Source organism: Schistocerca nitens, chromosome 5 (assembly GCF_023898315.1).
Source record: "Schistocerca nitens isolate TAMUIC-IGC-003100 chromosome 5, iqSchNite1.1, whole genome shotgun sequence".
In the NCBI taxonomy this organism is placed as follows: domain Eukaryota; kingdom Metazoa; phylum Arthropoda; class Insecta; order Orthoptera; family Acrididae; genus Schistocerca; species Schistocerca nitens.
In genome coordinates, this window is record NC_064618.1 from 394856952 (window position 1) to 394871480 (window position 14529).

Here is a 14529-nt window from a genome sequence, read left to right on the forward strand (position 1 = left end):
GTTGCCATCAGTTTTCTGGCAGAAAAATCTTGCGAGGCTTTTCTTGGTTTGGTAGGCGAATTTGAATGTGCCCACATCTTTGATTGTTCTTTTGTCTTAGGGTTCACGTACTTAATCCAGGTTTCGTCACCGGTCACGATTCTGTTTAACAATGGTTCTCCTTCGTCCTCATAACGTGACAGAAAGTCTAATGCAGAGGCCATTCTTTGAGTTTTGTGGTGGTCGGTAAGAATTTTGGGCACCCATCGTGCACAGAACTTACGGTAACCCAATCTTGCTGTCACTATCTCGTACAAGAGAGTCTTAGAAATCTGTGGAAAACCAGTAGACAACTCCGACATTGAGAAACGTCGATTTTCACGAACTTTTGCATCAACTGTCTGAACGAGTTCGTCAGTCACCAATGATGGTCTACCACTTCTCTCTTCATCATGAACGTTTTCTCGTCCACTTTTAAATAAACGTACCCATTCACGGACATCTCCTTCACTCATAATTCTTGGTCCGTACACGGCACAAAGCTCACGATGAATAGCTGCTGCAGAATATCCTTTGGCTGTAAAAAACCTTATGACAGCACGCACTTCACATTTGGCGGGGTTTTCTATTGCTGCGCACATTTCAAACTGCCACAAAAACTAAACTAGCGCAGGTACGACGTTCACTCGACCACGGCTTGATGCCGACTGACCTGTTGAGTGCGTGAACGCACAGATGGCGTCGCTACTCCCCCCACAACCCGCACTGTGACCAATCGGAGGTTACTTTCTGAACCGCCCTCGTATTTAACTGAAACTCAATACTGAAGTACCTTATAAAAGCTGCGTGGCATGAAGTGCTATTTCTGACTTGTAATGCCCATAAAAATAAAATATTGCTGTACTGAGAAGAAAAAAATAGCTGTTTGATATTATCTACACTGTTCACTGTAAATTTATCTTCTATCTTAGCACAACACCTGATAATTCTGAATACGAGCTGTTTCCTCATAAGAGCGCAAAGTGAGATCTGCCCTGAAATAAAACTTACCTTGTGCCCAGCATGTTGTTTTGTATTTACTGTACTGGCGTTCTTGAAAGTAAATAGAAAACAGAAGATGCAGCAGCTAAAGAAGACGTAAACTACTCGCTACAAAATTTGTGTTTTGCTTGTCAGAAATAATCTGTGGCAGTGTGTGGCGCAAGGTGCAATGCACACACGACAAAATATTTAAAATTTTACTAAGAAAAATGGAGGAGGGATATTCTTTAGAGAAAGTCGTTCTTGAAAAATTAAACTGTGATTATTGTTAAAGAGATTGTACAACAGAAGAAGACCCTCACAATTACAAAATTCTCTCAATACAAATAATCAGAGGCGTTCCAACCAACTGTGTTATTCGAGAAATAAAGAAAAGAAAGACACCAAATGAACTTTAATTACGAATGTTATTAGTTAACTGATGAACAAAGATTTCCTTCAATTAATAGTTCTGAGAAACAAACATTTCTTCCTTGCACGTGGACTGATTACCTTGGAAAATTTTTACAAAAAATCTTATCCATCTGCAGAATTAATGATATATATTTGCAAACAAGTTATCACCTCCATAATATATTATTCAGATAATTTCTCTCAGATTCACAAATATCAACTCTATTGAAATAAGTTTGGAAGGTAGGAGACGAGGTACTGGCAGAATTAAAGCTGTGAGGACGGAGCGTGTGTCGTGCTTGGGTAGCTCAGTTGGTAGAGCACTTGCCCGCGAAAGGCAAAGGTCCCGAGTTCGAGTCTCGGTCCGGCGCACAGTTTTAATCTGCCAGGAAGTTTCATATCAGCGCACACTCCGCTGCAGAGTGAAAATCTCATTTTCCCCCATCAGCTCTATTTCTCAAAAAACTCAACTGCTCGCTGCTATGCCTCAAATAAGTATCTCCAGCGCTGCATAACTGACTGGCAACCAACCACACCACAGATAAACTTAAACATAGTCAAGGGTTTTACTCACTACCCGTGTAGAGAGATCATTCATCTTTGACCCAGTACTTTAAGGTGCCGAAGACATTTCTCCTTCTGACACGAGGCATAACAACCAGTATTCTAATACGATTTCTGAATGACTAATCTGCTGCATTTACATACTGCAGATGGCGTTACTGTTACATTGCATGAGTGTACTGAACTGCTAATCACATTTATTGCTAATCGACGTTTGTTGCGTTCAGTCTTGTCGCAGTTGTAACGGGCGGCAGTTATACTCGTAAACAGAATTTTTGTTTTGGTGTTGTATGTGTATACTCGTCAGTCCAAAAAGTTTCGAGATTGGATTAATAAAAATTAGAGGGAAGTTAAGATGGTGTGCTGTAAATATTTCTCCTTTACTGTTCTGGGACAAAGATGCATGAGCACACACCACTGATAGTGGATAAGATCTGTGACTTTGGGTTTAGTATACTCTTTGGTGCGCTTGGTGGCCAGTCATTGTGCAATGCTACGGCATTCTAATTTGAGGCGTAGTAGCGAGCAGTTGAATTTGTAGAGGACATCTGAATTTATGCATCTGGGAGAAATGATCTAGAATACTTTATTATGGAGATGGGAACATGTTTCTAAAGATATTTTCTTGACAGAATGGAAGTAGAAGACTTGTGGCGGAATATTTCGAGGTAATTAAGGCACGTGCGAGTATGAAATGTTTGTTTATCAAACGTATTAATTGAAGGAAATCTTTACAGTGTAGATAACTAATAATATTCAAGATTATGGTTGATTTGATCCCTTTGTTTACATTATCTCCAAAATAACGCAATTGGTTTTAATGCTTGAAATTTTTTGTAGTGGGAGAATTGTTAGTCATCTTATGTTGTACAATCGTTTTTGAGAAAAATCAGAGTTGGATTTTGCAAAAACGTTTTTCTATAAAATAAAATGTTCCTCCATCATTCTTAGTAAAGTTTTAAATATTTTGTCATGTGTACATTGCACTTTATGGCTTATGCTGGCACTTGTTGTTTCTGATAAGCAAAGAAAAATTTAGTAGTGAGTAAATTATTTTTCTTTAGCTGCTGCATTTTTTGATTTCAATTTGCTTTCGAGAACGTCTGTATACAAGACAGAAAATAGCATGCTGAGCATACTGTCCTTTCAGGGCAGATCTAAATTTTCACTGTTGTGAGCAAACAGTACCCAGTCATCCAGAATGAGATTTTCACTCTGCAGCGGAGTGTGCGCTGATATGAAACTTCCTTTCGCGGGCAAGTGCTCTACCAACTAAGCTACCCAAGCAGGACTCACGCCCCGTCCTCACAGCTTTACTTCTGCCAATACCTCGTCTCCTACCTTCCAAACTTAGCAGAAGCTCTCCTGCGAACCTTGCAGAACTAGCACTCCTGAAAGAAAGGATATAGCGGAGACATGGCTTAGCCACAACCTGAGGGATGTTTCCAGAATGAGATTTTCACTCTTCAGCGGAGTGTGCGCTGATATGAAACTTCCTGGCAGATTAAAACTGTGTGCCGGACCGAGACTCGAACTCGGGACCTTTGCCTTTCGCGGGCAAGTGCTCTACCAACGTTTTTTTTTTTTTATCTCCTTCCTCCCCTTCAACCCGTCCTTTACGCTCGCCAAGTGTTGCCTTCTCGGCCCGTCTTCTCCGCCTTTAAAGAATGAATGTAACTTGATGATGTGGAAACACGCTTCTTCTGAACGACAAACGAAGTATGCAACTTCTGTTGCCTTTGTTTGCAACATGGCTTGAATAAAAATAAATGTAAATTCCATTGAGAAGGTAGTCACATAATTGTTATGGAAATGTAACTGCATCTGTAAATTTCGTTCTCCGTGCGTGGAAAAGCGGAAAGAAGCAAACTCATTATTGCTGATAAGTAAAATTTCCTTCTTCAGAAGGTAATGAAGTAAAATAGGCTTCTTCTGCTTGATTTTACACATAATTAACATAAATGTGTCTTCTTGTGAAAAAAATAGGAAAGAAAGATAGGAACTAAATAAAAGGTGTATACCAGTTTCATTACTGTGCTTCCCCCAAAACAAAGTAATAGATACACATAGGCTTAACTGGTCTATACTGATGATCTTCTCTGATTACTTTCTGTTGGAAATCCTCCTCCTGTACGTGAAGTACAAACTTTAACTAAAAATCGTTCGTCTAATATACGAAATGCTTGGATGTGTAATGTAAATTACGTATTTCTATTGGTTACAGGATTGTTTGTAACGTCCCCCTTTTTAACAATTTTTCACGACTGTCCTTAAACTGACACACAATATTTTTTTTAGCGCAACGCAATCTGACTTTAAATAATCTCTACAAGAGAATGGCCCTGACTAACATTAACCTGTACTTTTCACAAATCACTTACCTCACAAAAATCTTGGTTACTCCCACTACTGCAATACAGCAAGCGCCACTACTGCCAGCTAAATAAAAGATTCAAACTATGGAAGGCACTAACTACTGATAGGGATAGTTAGCAAATGAAAGATATTAATAGAGAACAAACGTTGTATTTACCTTAATAGTCATCATATATATATATATATATATATATATATATATATATATATAGCAGTTCATGACAAATTTCAAAACTCCGCCATCTCTCTCCCCACATCCACCACTGCTGGCGGCTCACCTCCAACTGCGCAACGTTACGCGCTGTTCACAGCCAGCTGCCTAACACTACAATGGCGAGTATTACAACAATGCAAAGCAGCCACAGACTGCACACAGCACAGCCAGTGATTTTTATACAGAGGTGGCGTTACCAATAAAAAAACCTAAACAGCCTACTTACATAGCCCCCATGCTCCCCACAAAAAAATTTTACAAATTGGTTTGGGCAGTGGCCAATACAGATTTGAAAAAATTTTTTTATAATTACAATAACAAAGAAATCAAATGCACACACTTATTGATGCAATGTTGGTCAAAAGCTAAAATTTTCTCACAGTCCATAAAGACAGTCCTGATCATTCATCACAATAACATTTCAGTGTTTTTCTCAAAGTCTGAGCAGTAGAAGAAAATGCACACGAAAGTAGTGGATTTCCATGCAGTCTTGAAGAAGTAGTGTTGTCCTTCCAACGGAAAGACAGTGCTGACTCTTGACATGCTGACAGGTAATGGGCCACAACAGAGCAAACCCACAGCGGAGTCAGTCGACGTTTTGAAGAGTATTGGTGGGTAGGTCATCACAGAGCAGACCCACTGCAGTCCTGGTAGAGATTACGGTATTGGTGGGCCACCAGAGGCGCAGACCCACTGCAGTCCTTGTAGAAATAATGGTATTGATGGATCATCAGATGTAGACCCACTGTAGTCCTTGTAGAGATGGCCAGCAGCCATCTGTTGTGACTATGCAGGTGCACAATCACCATTGAAGAGTCTTGCGGACAATATAGCAAGTCCATAAACCACCACTTGTGCACTCACAAAGTTTTTGGAATTGTCCTTAGAACCAGCAATGCTGTTATCCAGTCCCTTGCTGAATTATTAACACACGTGCAAACACTAAAAGTCCCTACTTCTCACATATTGTCCATATACTATGACCAACAGAAATGTGTGCAGTGAAATGTAACTTACAAGTTACTTAATTTGATGAACTTGTGTCAATTACAATTTTATAACATGAGAATACAATTACAAAGTTACAAAATACATCATTAAAAACATAATAATACAGATAACATTTGTAGTAATATGGGCTCTACAAAAGAATCAAAATAACATATACAACAGTGTTACAGGAATTATGACATAAGTAAATACATAAAAGATCAGAATAACTTTTGAAACATCAACTTTACACATGAGCATTAAAACAAAACAGAATAAATTATGTCTAAGCATATTTACAAGGTAAATAACATATTATTAATGCCAATTATATTTGAGGATAACAGTATTCCTCATCATAGTGAATGTAGCTTAGTATTAGAAAAATTCTACAACATAAGTCTTATCAGACAAACATAGAAAGACAGGAAAAAAACATAAATACCCAAGGGTACACAAACATATAGCGGAATAATACAAGGAAAGGACAGGGTTTCTTTTACTGCAGTATTTTGCAAACAAAACTTTCTTTACTTCTCGGAGATCTCCCTTCGTTCCTCATTATTTCCAAAAAGTCCTATCTATACCTGTTTTCTGTACTTTTTTCGTATAGCCTCTCAGTGCATTTCTTCAAATTCATCATAGTTAGTTCCTTGTATAGTCTACCCCTCTTAAGCTAACTTAAATCTACTGATCTCAGATTCTAAACTAAGGGACGAGGCAATGCAGCAGCACATAAAACAATTAACGCAAACAGCAATGACAAAAAAGTGCAGATTTGCAAAGGAAGCAGCATTTTAGAAATTAGCGAAGCAATTGCAATATTACGACTAATATAAGGCAATGTGCAGCAAACAAGAAAAATAAATCTGGCTTAGCAGAGTAACACAAATTAAAATTCAGTAGCACTATGCCTGGCAAACAGCATAACTTATACCTAAACATGACAAAGTTCAAGCAGAAAAAGTATTACACTAAAAATGGCCATGTCTAATACCTATGTCACATCTTAACACTAGAGTGATGCATCACGAGAACTTACACTAGCAGATAAGTTACCAAATCGTAAAAAAAATTATTTATGCAATTCCTGTGAAGGGAAATGTCTATTTATGTGCCCTCGTTTTCTTGGAAGTAGATCATAAATTTCTTATTGACTGGATCTGTAGGCATAAAATAACTACATTAGTACAATTATTAAATTTTATTTTAACCAATGCTGCAGTGCAGCTAGAAACTAGATATCAAATGAAATAAGCAATTACGCAAACCAAAGCATAAAAATATCATTCAATAGTCATGTGACATTTCATAAGTTAGTAGACATTCTCTCAACTCTCGTAGAAAGATGCTTGTCATAATCAGGTGTGCAGATGTAAAAATATTTCTCGTCATTTCATTAGGCATTTCTGTAAATATCATAAATTAAAAGCTCCACAGTGTCAACATATGTTTTCAAGTTCGACTGTGTCGTTTTTGCGATGCTCTCTACAAAGGAACGTCAATAGTGAGGATAATGGCCTCCCTTTTTTTTTCTACCTGTGCCGCTGAAAAGGACTCGTAATAATAGCTTTTTCTCCAGGCGTCTGACACACCTGGCCGCTCACAACGAATTACTTCACGGTCACTTACCTTTCTTAACGAAATATTTACGACAGCAGTTTTCGCTACAGCGACAGTCTCACATAAAAATTTCATAGGTCAAGAATTTGCGTTACAAATCTGTAGAAACAAAATCGTATGAATATAACAGTGTCCAAAAAATTTTCGCCGGCATTGTGATACATTCACGCATTTACACACATTTCATAACTCTTAAAGTACGATTCTCGGTTTACAACATCCTTTTTCACCAGTCAGAGTCCCTACATTCTATTCATTATTCATATACATATAAACACGTAATCACATTCCTTATATAGCATCATCTTATTGATCATAAACATACCGCAATAGCATAATACACATCGTCGTCGTAAAAATAACATCATAACACCTCAGTCAAATCTCAAAATCGTCGTAGCTTCCTCCAATAGTTTCAAAACCTAAAAAAATTCTCTGCTCATTTCAATAGTGTCATCAACCTCAAACGTACTTTAAAAATCATGATCCCATACCAAATATATCATTCAAAGCTCTCATAGTATCACAATGGTTTCGAAAAAATATGAGCATTTCACAAAGTACAGACAAAATACAATTTCATAAGTGTGAAGTTATCCAACTGTGTAATTGCGTAAACATCTGTCACTGATGTAGTAAAAAAGTTTGTCTCTCTCAGTTAAATAATCAGATAGCTGTGTCATTTGTGTTAGAGAAATAAGGTACCGATGTGTAAAGTTGTGTAAGCAAATACCATATTAGCTAGGGCTCCTTGTGCTCGCCAAACACATGGTACACAAAGTAAGCGTGTACCCCCCTGAGGATTAATGTAATTATACCCTCAGGTGTTACAGATTACAGCAATGGAATGAAATGTATCACGGAAAACTTTCTTTGCAATTCAAAAATCTTTAAAAATAAATGTTTTAAGTACAAAATTAATCACTCAAATACGTGTCCTGTAGCGCTAAACTGTGCATCATGTTGTAAGATAATCTCTGTGGAAGTCTCGTAGTTATCGTCCTCCGAAAGCTAAGTTCTGCAGAAGTCAATGTACTTACCTCATGATAAACAAAAGTGAAATGCTTTGCGTATAGATATCTTAGTTATTACTCTTATTGTTGTGATGAAGAAAGTACTGTGCTGTGACGTATTGTTGTGCCACGGAAAAGGCTGTCTCATTGTAGCTATACCACAAAAGTTAAATACTAAAACATGTTTTACTTTCCAGAAGAATTCAGAAAAATTGTGCAGATATAAAACAGATACACTGCAAAAGCAACATTGTAAATGGTCACTCATTAGTAGCGTCGTGATAACATCGTGTAGCTGTCACATAAACTAACCACTGTGTCATCTGGTATCTCTCAGAAAGCACTTTAATTTCAGAATGTATTTTCAAATAAACCAAAATGTTGCATTAAAATCTCATTAACAGTACTGGTAAATGTTATAAGTATGTGAGCCTTATAGTCGTTACGTAATCGTGCAACAAACAAGCAAAATGCACACACACAATAACACTGTGTCGTCTGTTCACAATAACAATGCATTCGTAGTTTCTGTTTAAATAAGTTCTCTTGGTTCTTGATTGGATATTTAACTTCAAACATTGTTGCATGTTAACAGTTTCTAAGATTGAAAAAGAGTACTAGTAACATGAAGTGAAAAATTTTATGGCAAAGACTAAGTTAAAAAAAAAAACAGATTATCTCTCAGTAAACGGTTTTACATGTGAAATGTGGTGTAAACCTTTACTCTTCCTAGTGCACAGAGTTTCAACTTTAACGCAATTATCAAGTGGTATACGTCGGTAAAGAATGCTAAAATTTTTTCTCAAGGCTAGCGTCTTATGTTATTTTTCTCTGTGCCAGCCGGCGCACGCGGCTCCCTACGGTGCGAGTCATTGTCTGTTCCCTTGTTGGCGCGCGCCGTTATTGGGATTAGGAGACCGAACTTCTACAAATTCGCCTTGCCGAGAGGGCCCTGCTCTGTTTAAATCCCGCCAGTTCTGATGCAATTCAGGTCTGTCGTTACGAATATATCGTCTGTCGTCATGTCGGTAGTTTACGTAGTTTCTTGTTTGTCGGTCATGTGGTGGAGTATTTCTCCCTGAATCGTAACTGTGCGTCGAACTGTTGCGTCTGAAGTTATTCTGCCTCCCTTGATAATAATTGTTTTGGTACCCATATTGTCTGTTTCTATGGTTATCTCTGTCATATTCATTACTACGGAGATCCGATCTTTCTCTGTAACTATTACTCTGCCAGTAGTTGTCATATGGGTGGTGTCTGTTTTGTTCACGATTTGCGTTGTAAGAATGGCCTTGTCGTGTCCAGTAACTATTTCTTTCATCGCGGAATTGCGACGGATGTGACTTGTAATTGTTGTGTACCTGTTGTCGCGTTCCGCGATTGTCAGTGTCAATTTCTAATTCTTGTAACAGTCCCTGAAAAGCCTCAATGTCTTCTTTGCAACGTCCTGCTAAAATAATATGTCGTAAATGTTCAGGTAATTTGATTAAGCAAATGCGGATGAGTTCTGAGGGGCTGTATGGGTTTGAAAGATACTGATTCTTATGCAACATGTCTTCAAAATATTTGACAAGACTGGAAAATTCAGATTGTTCAAAGTGTTTCATTATCATGATGCTATGTTTTACTCGGTCTTGTGTGGCTTGAGACCAATATGCTGAGAGGAAGGCATGGTAAAAGTCTCCTTCACTGTGGCAATCGTGAATGACCGATCGCATTCTTACAGCTGGTTCATTCTCTAAGTAGCCACACATAAATTCTAATCTGTGTTCTAACGACCAGTTGGGAGGAAAACAATGAGAGAATTGATGGAGCCATGCTTGTGGATGAATGTCGTTTTGAATTTACGTGTAGTAATGAACAGCTTATAGTCAAAATCATCATGTCGGCGAGTCGCATATCGGTCATTGTTAGGTCGTGTCGGCCGTTCCATCTCAAAATTCGGTGTACATTGCCAGTTTCATTCATACCTTCCGAAATGCCCTGTGTTATTATTTTGCGGCTTTTCCGTATTTCTAAGTCCCTCTTCACGTATTGGGGCGCGAGTGTCCTCTGAAATACGTAATTCTTGTATTACCTGTGTCAGCTGATCTTGTACTTCCCGGATTTCTCTTTGGTATTAATTTGATTCAGATTTTGTTTCAGTTTCCTAATTTGTTCGCACTCTTCTGTGTCATTAAAGACTACCGGTTTTGTGTCGTTCAGATTATCATCTACCTTCGTAGATAAGTTAGTGAACTGATCCGAAAGTTCAGCTACTTTCTCCGATAGTGAACACATTTCCTCAGTGTGTTTTTCTGAACCAAGTTTCAGAGTGTCCATTTGTGTTGAAATCGAATCTACTGTGTCCTTTAAGTTTTCTTGAGTTTTTGCAAGTTGCGTAACCGAATCGGTAGATGCAACTGAGTCAATTTTAGCCGACAAGGTCTCATGATTTTCATGAACAATAGTTTGCAGTTCTTTTATGGCTGCTTCGTGATTCTGTAATGCATTTTCATGCCGCGAAAAAATAGGTTGAAAATGCTCACAAATTTGTGTTTTTACGTCGTTACAGACTTTTTGACATTTCGATTCGATTTTATGTAACTCAGTAGTTAAATCTTCACGTGTTTGTTCAAGTGTGGTGTGAAGATTTTGTTCCATTGCGTCTGACTGTTGCTGTGTTTGTCTCTGGTGTTGTTCCATTGTGTCTAACTTTTTAAGATTTTGTTCCACTGTGTCTAACTTTCGAAGATTTTATTCCATTGTGTCTAACTTTTGAAGCTTTTGTTGTGTTTGTCCCATTTGTTGTATTAATTGTAATAACAATGCACTGGTGTCTGGAACATGTTCCTCAGTGCTTTTCGGCAGTGAATTTGCACCGGAAACATTCACATTTTGACAAGCAGAAAATGTGTCTTGACTCATTTGAGAAAATGGTGAGGACCCAAAACCTGAATCTACAATATTTGCAAAATTGTGTCCTGTCATTCCCGATTCCTGAGGCGAGCTGTTGCCGACCAATCGATCGATAATGCTTCCCTCTTCACTAATTGTTTCACTGTCCACGCCATTGTTTGCCGCCCGCTCCATTTCCCTATGCACAATTACCAGATTACTACTTTGAACATCAGTTAATTCATTACTCGGTGGCGCTAACACACTGCTTTCGTTTTCACTGTCATTTCTCAGTTTACTTTGGAGCCTAGTATTACGTTTTTCACACGCCATTATTGTCACAGTATTTCACACGACAACACAGAAAAACACAATTTGAAGAGCAAAAATAAGAGAACACATTAACATAACACTGAAAATAATATCTAGTTAATTGCAGCTGCGAAATCCTTGGTGCAAATCTACATGCATGCCAAACCTGTTTTACTGTACAACAATGAAAGACTGCAACTACAAAGGAGATTCTCTCTACAATTACGTGCTAGCAATAAACAATAGCTACACTAATTACACAAACTACAAGAAAAAATCATAAGATTCCAGTGAGGTATCCTGGCAGGGTCGCCATATGTAACGTCCCCTTTTTGAACAATTTTTCACGACTGTCCTTAAACTGACACACAATATTTTTTTTTAGCGCAACGCAATCTGACTTTAAATAATCTCTACAAGAGAATAGCCCTGACTAACATTAACCTGTACTTTTCACAAATCACTTACCTCACAAAAATCTTGGTTACTCCCACTACTGCAATACAGCAAGCGCCACTACTGCCAGCTAAATAAAAGATTCAAACTATGGAAGGCACTAACTACTGATGGGGATAGTTAGCAAATGAAAGATATTAATAGAGAACAAACGTTGTATTTACCTTAATAGTCATCATATATATATATATATATATATAGCAGTTCATGACAAATTTCAAAACTCCACCATCTCTCTCCCCACATCCACCACTGCTGGCGGCTCACCTCCAACTGCGCAACGTTACGCGCTGTTCACAGCCAGCTGCCTAACACTACAATGGCGAGTATTACAACAATGCAAAGCAGCCACAGACTGCACACAGCACAGCCAGTGATTTTTATACAGAGGTGGCGTTACCAATAAAAAAACCTAAACAGCCTACTTACATGTTTTAGTTAAAAAATTTGCGTAATTTTCTTTGTACTTTTTAGTACACATTAACTTGTGGTGCTCAGTTGTAAGGTATATCCAGAAGTCCTCCCTATTGCTTGATTCTTTTGTTAGGGTGTAATGCATCGTTTGGCCTTTCAATCAGTTAATTGCATTACGTTTTCTTTTAGGGTAAGGTACACCGTCAGGGTTTAAAAATTCAGCAGTCGTAACGGCATTGGGCGTAGTTCTGCTGACGCTCGCTATCTTTTGTCTTATGTAGAGCCATATTTCTTTTACCCTGTCACACAGAAATCTATGCTCTTCGGTATCTGGTATATTACATAATGTACACAGCGGTGATTCTGCCAATCGAATAGAGTGAAGTTTAGAGTTCGTCGTAATTTTTCTGTTTACAGCAAAGTACCAGGTCGATTTGACATACGTTGGCAGGTTCCGGCAGTGAATATTTTCCCATATTGTTTTCCAGTTATAACAAGGATACTTTTGTTCTACGTCGTTTCTGGGTTTGTCTTTCATCAAGTTATTGTAAAGTTCTTTTACTTTCATGATGTCTTTTTCAGGAATCCTTGCCTGTATGTAGCTGTATTCTACGAAAAAGTATTTCAAGTGGCATAGTCCGTTGGGTATGTGTTGGACATTTATAGGTTCACTGACGTCAGCAGGAGCTATTTCGTTTAACAAATGTGCAGCAAGGGTACCACTTGGCTCTTTCCATTGTTTGTATGTGGTAGCAAGGTATAAGGCTTGAGCTTTTTTGCTGACATCGGTGAGATTTAACCCACCACATTTCGTAGGGGGCATCAGAATGTCATATTTGACTTTGAAAATACGTCCGGGGCTCACAAAGTGTCCTAGTGCAGATGCGATGCTTTTCAACGAAGTCGCAGGTGGTGGCAGAACTTGTGCTACATAATTAACTTTGGATGTGATGTATACATTTGCCACTGTTACTTTTTGAAGTTCATCGAGTTTCTTAATACTATGTGCTTGTACAGAGGTGCATATGCTGTTAAGTAATTTTCGATAATTCGCAGCAATAGTGTGCTTGATATTTCTTTTAAAATCTATGCCGAGACATTTCATGGTTACAAGCTCGCGTAACAGATCCTGCGTTTGCTCCCAATTCCACGGCCGAAGTTGAAAATCCCTGACTTTGTTCTATTAAGTTTTGCACCAGATGCCTGTTCATATTTTGTCACTGTTCGTAGTGCGCTCTGTACTTCAGCGCCATTCACGACTAGGAAGCCAACATCATCAGCGTACGCCTTGCACACGATCTTTTCTCCATGTGTTTGTAGTCCTTGTAGATGTTTCATAAGGGAGGCAAGGGGGGGGCTCGATAGCGATGGCGAAGAGTGCCATTGACATTGGACACCCTTGCCTACTGGAGCTGGTGACGTCAATCGGGCGGCTAATGTGTCCATTGATGACAAATCTGGCTGAGTTGTTTGTTAATGTATTTCTTACTACCGCAATGAATCTAGGTGGGAAGCCCATTGCGCCCATGGTGCGAAGGAGAAAACTATGATTAACCCTGTCGAAGGCTTTATCAAAGGCGAGTGAGATGAGTGCACATCTTATTTTGCAGACGTCGGCCGTTGAGATTAGGTCCCTGTAATCACAGAGGGTCTGGAGAATTCTTCTGTCTTTGCCCACACTTGTTTGATAAGGGCCAGCGACGCTGGTCATTGTGGTTTTCAGCCTGCGAGCGAGGATGCGGCCAAAGATTTTGTAATCGCTGTTTAAAAGCGTAATTGGCCTCAGAGAGCTTCAAGATTTCGTATTGATAGTTTTTGGCACTAACACTACGAATCCCTCAAGAAATTCTTTCGGGATGTCATTTTCAGGATTTAGCTGTTCGTTGCAGATGAGAGTAAACTTGCCTTTTACGAGGCCACTAAATCTGCGATAAAATTCTGCCGGAATTCCATATGCCCCTGGAGCCTTATATTTCGTGCTTCCATATATAGCTTCTTCGACGTCTTCTTCAGTCACTTGCGAGATGAGAGTTTGTGCTTCCGCGTGGCATACTTTACCCTGGAGGTTGAACTCGTCTTGAAGCTGCTCGTCAACCGGTTGACTAGACATTAAGGATTCAAAATGCTGTACGATTGCCTCTTTAATCTCTGCTTCGTCAGCTTCCTTCCATCATCAGTTGTTATCTCAGATAACATCTTGCGAGACGCCCTTTTACTTTCACGAATGACATGATAAATGGAAGTGACCTCGTGCTGTGCTATATTGTGGGCACGCGA

At 38.8% G+C, this 14529-nt stretch overlaps 1 non-coding gene across 1 annotated transcript; it reads left to right on the forward strand.

Annotated features, from left to right (window-relative positions):
- Nucleotides 1-1710: 1710 nt before the first annotated feature.
- On the forward strand, nt 1711-1785 carry Trnas-cga (transfer RNA serine (anticodon CGA)). Its single transcript has one exon. It is a non-coding gene; the product is annotated as a tRNA-Ser (tRNA).
- The last annotated feature ends 12744 nt before the right edge of the window (nt 1786-14529 follow it).